Here is a 6,438-nt window from a genome sequence, read left to right as displayed (position 1 = left end):
ATGTTGCGGCTAGGCATGGACCGGTCATCGGTTTGAAGAGATATTGTGATTTTAAAAATATAATCGTTTTTATTTAATTTAAAAAAAATGGGTTTTTTTCATTTTGTTGGCTTGGCGGGCTGTCGCTTTTGATCCGCCGCACATCACGGCGTCGCGACTGTCTCGGTCCCCCACCCACCACCCCACTATTGTCCCTTTGGCTGCACGTCACGCGTCTGTCATATTTGCGGTGATTCACAGCGCCATGGCCAACCCTTCCCTCCCACTATCAATTATATGCCGCCGTTCCCTCTCCGTGGTCGTCGTTTTTGTTCCCCGGTTGTTACTTAGAATCTCCTCGGCTGTCAGTCTTTCCGCCCCAAAGCTGCCTGTTTGACCTTTCCAGTGCGTCACGTTCATATCGCGGTTGACTGCAAAGTGTCGGTCCGGGAGATGGATCCACCCCGTGACGAGCGCCACACTCTAGGTGCCTTATTTGGTACCGAGACAGAGAGGCTGCAAAAATAGACATTTTGGTACCCTTCGCAAACCAAAATGAGCCCAACTCCAGAATGGCCATAACTGTACATCCGTTTGTTTTTGAGATTTTTGCACGCTGATAATTTTGTTACTTTTCATGGTACAGTATCAATATAGTATCATCAAACATCCATCCATCCATTATCCAAGCGGCTTCTACTCACAAGGGTCGCGGGCGTGCTCGAGCCTATCCCAGCTGACTTCGGGCAGTGGGCGGCCCCGAATTGGTTGCCAGCCAATCGCAGGGCACACAGAGACAAAAAAACATTTCATCAAACATTGATATTACAATTAGCAGCATCAAAAATCTTTAGCACAGTGAAAGCTTATTATTTTTAATCATTCCATACTGATACACCAGCATCAAACTTTGCTTTAGCAGTGAATAATTTGGGTTATCTTTTAGGGTATCAGCATCAAAAAAATATCACAAGGGTATCGTAATCTTAATCGGATTATTATTTTAGATGATACCATATCCAAACCTCTCTTGCAATAAATTGTATTTTTCATGGTACAGCTTCGACATACCACCATCATACATCGATATCGCGATGAATCATTGCTCCAAGTGGAGGGACAAAATGTTGATATCACATTTATCACATTATTGCAAGCTTAGTCCAGTGTCCGTAATCTGTGGTTAGAAATATGTCGCCTTGAAGTCATCACCAGGTAGTCAACTCCCACTTATCCCGAAATGTAAATTAGACTTTACGCAGATCTGATCGGCTGGATCGGATCGGCAGGTATTTGTGATTTTCATGCAAAAATGGCGTTGTAATGTCATGATGTCCCTGATTACAAAATGGAGTAAAAATGTGTTGACCAGTGATATTATACAAGTCATACTCACCATTCTGAAGCGCTTCCAGACCGGGTAACAATGACATCAGCCGCTCTAATGATAAATGAGTGGAGGAAAATTCTGCGAGACAGCGTCTTCCGTCTTCATGATGTCCCCGCACCCGGGCCGTCACGCCGGGTGCAATGACGGCATACGCTCTCTTTACCAAATACGGAAAGTGAAAGGACAAATCAATGCGCGCTACGTGTCAAATGATGCTACGGCAGGATGGATGCTCCGATATCAGTATTTTGGCAAACTGACAGGCAGCGGTTGAATGTAGTCGAGTACGCAGAGGCGTAGTCAAGGAACAAGAAAAATGTGTTTTTGCAGGCATGCGTCGCTCCAAATTCAAAGCCACAGGGTCTCTCTTGAATGCATTTATTGAACAGTAAACGGTGGAAAGGTGGGGTAGCCTAGCAACATTGAAACAGATGACTGCCAAAGCCAACTGCCAGTGAGCCAGCATGTTGAAATTAGCAGCATGGAAGCACGCGAGAGAGCGTGTGGAAATTGATCATTTGTGTTCCCCGACAATCAGAAAGATCGAAAAATGTGCGCAGTTGATTGATTTGATCCATTATGTCGAGTTTTATCTTCTACAGTTCAGTGCCGATACACACATCATAAATCGTTATTGAATCAAATCAGAATTTTTAGGATACGTAGGTGACGGACAAGGATCAAACTTTTATAAATATTTAGAGTTTGTAGGGTCTGACTTTTAGATTAAGAATTGAGACTGGATGGCCTGCTATGTCTTGAAATTGAAAATTGAGTGTGTTCCACCCACACGAGAGAACACTCGAAAATTCCCAATTTAGCGGCACATACTCTGTTGGCACATCTTGTTCGAATTTAGTAACAACTGGACAAAATCTCTGGTTCAAGTTGGCTTTTGAAGTACCCCCTGGAAAGTGGTTAGTAATAGTAAAGGGCTGACAAGATTAGTCGACTAGTCAGGACAATGTCGACGATCAAAATTATCGACAAGTAATCTACTAGTCGACGCGTCTATTTATTTGATTGTGATTGACAATGTGTAACCGGTCGCGTTAGGTGGCGTTGTGTTTCAGAATAGTGACGACACACAGCAGGATTTTCTGTGTTTGTGCGTTTAATAGTCAGTGAACATCACGTTTATCAACAACCGAAAGACAGCTACCGTATGCACGGAGCCGACAAGGAATCAGGAGCAGCACACACGCTTGCTCACGGTCTCTCTCGGTTCCCACACGCGCAAACACAAACGGAGTGTTGCCGTTATTAACTCAGAAATAGCAGCACTCAAAGTAACAGAACTTGACATATTTACCGCAAGCCCTCAACGGCAGCACATAAAACACGGAGCCCGGTTTGTTACAATATTTGACGTGGCACTGCTTCTAATGTTTAAAGACTTCCAATTTATTTGTCGTCATTTTTGGAGTATGGCTAATTCATCACAAAGGTGATTCTGAAGGACATTCTTGCTCTCTTTTGGCCATAAATTAAATCTAAACTGGATGCAAATGCATTAAATCTCGCTAAGATTAATTGCAGCTTCCGCAGTGCCGGCGCGAGGATTAACAGGACAAAAGCAGTGTGGCTAATTATCTCAAAAGGTGGCCATTTTAAATCAGGCCGCAATCACGATTGAGCGGCCTGATTACGAATGCGCGCAAGCAGGCTGGATATGACCTCACGTTGAATGAGTTAATAACACACTCCAGCGCTTCTCCACAAAATGGAATGTCAGGCAATGGGCTGAAAATGCAATTTGAAATGTTTTCAGGTATTTGGACACGGCTGATCCGATTTATTTGCAGCTCAAAGTGAGTCAAAGCATACTGACTCGCATCTAGAAAGCTGCCGACCATTAAGAATCGTCAGACTTTTTTTTTATTTTTTTTTTAAAGACATGTATTGTAAGGTATTATAGTAAGGCATTTTTTGGGGTGGTGAGGTCCCTATTGTTTCTGTTGAAATTATTTTTCTCCAAAATTATTCACACTTAGGGCCTAAACATGAACAAAAATTCACTTTGCACACACTTTGGCGAAAAATGTGATATTTTAAAGAATTTTCATACATGGAAAAAAATGGGTCTGTCACGGCCCCAACAGATGTTTAACTATTATTATTTTTCAAAAAGGCATGTCTAGTGAAGGCTTTTTTGAACGGAAAATATATGTACAGCAAGTTTTTTTTTTAAAGAAATACATGATAGTCGGGCCTTCAACAGCGTGCATAATAACGCAATTCAGATAAAGGCAGGCATTTGAAAAAAGAAATTATGTATAGTAAAGTATTTAAAAAACAGAAAATAACCACATGTACACTAAGACGAAAAAAAATGACACCAAATGTAAAGTAAGAATTTTTTTAATTCAAAATGACATATTTAGTTTTTTTTTTTTTTTTTTAATTTAAATGACAAAATTGTATGTATTTTTTTTGGAAGAACGAAACGCATATTAGGACTAAAAAAACACGTTCAGTAAGATAATCAGAAGATAATCAGTCTGCTATCATCAAGGACCACAACAATTGGAGAAGATTTACTGTTGAGGGGCTGAAATTCTTTGGATTTGGACATTTTTAGTTAAGAAGTCTCTAAATGATAAATTTTCAATATATTTGACAATTATTTAGTTGTCGATTAATTGTTGCACCTCTGCTATACGACGTTTCGAACAATTGTCTTTTTTAATGATATAGAAATATGTCGCTTTTCTCCCCCCAAAAAGTGTAAAAAAAATAGAGTAAAATATTTCCCAGCCAATCACTGAGATGTTGACTGCCCACCGATTGTACAGTGACTGACAGTCATATAAAACTCAACAGAAACAAACCGTTTCACGTGTATAATTACACTTAACGTGTGTTCGTAATTCATCCTTGTCAATGTCATTTGCTGGAGGGCCACTTGCGCAGGCGAGAGCACCGTCGTCCTGTTGACCTTCCCACCCCGCGTCCAACCATTTCCATAATTGCCAACACATAACGCAGTTTGTGTCGGGACAGTGCCGAGCTTTTACCGCTAATCACGGCGAAGGGGGTAGTGGCGCTCATACATCTGAAGAGCGGGTTCAAGTGGAAGGGAGAGCCGATGCGGCGAACCCCCCACGGTGGCCTTTCTACTGGGTTGCTATGGCAACGTGCAGCCCAGTCATTAGCGAGACACGAGTGAGCCGTTATCAGAATACTGATTTGGATTTGACATAGGCCTTGAGTATGTGGCTCATACTTGATTTGTATGCGTGTTTTTTCGAATCGGGAGGAGTTTATCGCAAAACAGCGATGCGAGTTTAATGAGTTGGAAACTCTGAAGTTGAGAGCGCTCGTAGTATAGTCGTCCCCGATAATGGACAAAAATCAGTGACCGTACTGTATATTTATTTGATTATTTTCATATATTTTACAGCCTGGTGATAATACCAATAGAAAATATGCATGAGGTGCAGGTAATACTTTTGCCGATTTGTCTTTGTTCTTACGTTCCGTCTGAGTGGACAATGAGGGTCTTCACATTGTTGAAATGTTTCATTCGCCAGTCAGAACGAGGGCAAATCCATCAGCGTGTCTTCTTTCAACCATAGCCGGTATATCTGTCTACACTTTGGTCACAGGACATTTTTTTTCCCACTCGTGGGTGCATTGAGGACACACGGCAGCTACCAAATATGGCCAACCTGTTGCGCGGATCGTGTCAAATCGTTACATCGACATCGAAAATGAGTCATTGTTTAATGAAAGGTCGATGTCATTACCTCTTCAAATTTCAAGTCATTTGGACGGTCAATTTATTAACAAATTATATTGCGGTTGTGCCGGGATTGTAGACTTAGGGAACATTAACGTGTTATCTAGTTAGCTAGCTAGTCAGGTTTAAAGGTGATTTAAAAATGTCCACCATGGTACTCTTCATGTGCTTTAATTTCACATTTCCACCGCCATTCATCATCAATTTAGACATGTTGAGCTAGGGTTGGCCGATATGGCTTTTAAAATAAAACATCTGAGTGTTCCTTATGGATCGAGCAAATGACAAAGACGTTATTGCAGACAGTAGATAAAAGTTAATCGGTGGCAGTGTAGGGGACTGGCCCAAAAAAAAAAAAAAAGAAAGAAATACAAAATGTGAAATGTCATCCTTGGCTGCCAACCTCGGTTTTACTTTTTATATCGTGTTTTAGTGTCTTTTAACTGTTTCCCATTGAACCCAGAGCTGCGTTTGCATCCAAAAGCAACTGCCCAAATTACTTGTAAACTACATGGACACAAGCAATAAATGGTCCATTTGTTGTTTGGAAGCGGAAATGAATTATGACGTGATGTGCTCAAACCTCAAACGCTGTTGTGTCCGTCAAGTGTGAAAATCCTGCAACAAGAAAAATGCCATTGTGAGAAACGCGAACAAACGACAAATATTTGCTCCTGTGCCCCGACGAGGCTGAGGAAAGGCCACGCGGTCGCACCTATATACTGCACTTGTTGAATCCCCCCGTTCAACTTTCACACGTCTCCAAATGAACTGCAGGCCTGACGTCCACCAAGCAAAGCCAACCTTCTTCTTCTGCTCGTTGAACGCTACTTCGCACACTAGCGCCACCCGGTGACCCGTCATGATGACTGCTTTGGTTTACCGCAGAAATTGTTACTTCGATTACATGCCTCAAAAATGAAAATGAATCACATGAACAAAAAGTCTTGCATTGCACTTCTCTGGAATGAGCTCCTCTGCTATTTTTATGGTTCATAATGAACTGCTTCTCATGTTCATGTTGGTCAAGTGTTGCAGGTTCTGTCGTTGTGGGTCACGTTCTTAAAGTGTAAGGTACATGAAAAAAATTACCCTAAAAACTTTAAGTAGTACAAGTACAAATAAAGAGATTCCAATGATTCCTTTGGTAAAAACGTTAATGAAAAAGATGCAGAAAACTCGATATTTGCATGTCCCACTGGCCGTTTGACCCAGCGCGTGTGTGACGTCACTGACCCAGCGTCGTCGCCTTCAGACTCTGAAAATGGCGATGACAAGCTGTCGGTAAATATTGGTCGCTCGTTTTATTCCTCAATAAAGCGCAAGA

At 41.6% G+C, this 6,438-nt stretch overlaps 1 long non-coding RNA gene across 1 annotated transcript; it reads right to left on the bottom strand.

Annotated features, from left to right (window-relative positions):
- Positions 1 to 5,052: 5,052 nt before the first annotated feature.
- Positions 5,053 to 5,905, bottom strand: LOC147151063 (uncharacterized). Its single transcript, XR_015085692.1, has 2 exons — positions 5,827 to 5,905; positions 5,053 to 5,729 (listed from the first exon to the last, which is right to left on the bottom strand). It is a non-coding gene; the product is annotated as an uncharacterized LOC147151063 (long non-coding RNA).
- Between the last annotated feature and the right edge of the window lie 533 nt (positions 5,906 to 6,438).

Source organism: Filicampus tigris, chromosome 2, assembly GCF_054856515.1.
Source record: "Filicampus tigris isolate MCC_2025a chromosome 2, RoL_Ftig_1.0, whole genome shotgun sequence".
Classification (NCBI taxonomy): Eukaryota; Metazoa; Chordata; class Actinopteri; order Syngnathiformes; family Syngnathidae; genus Filicampus; species Filicampus tigris.
Note: the sequence above shows the minus strand (reverse complement) of the source record. Positions and strands in the feature narration are given on the sequence as shown.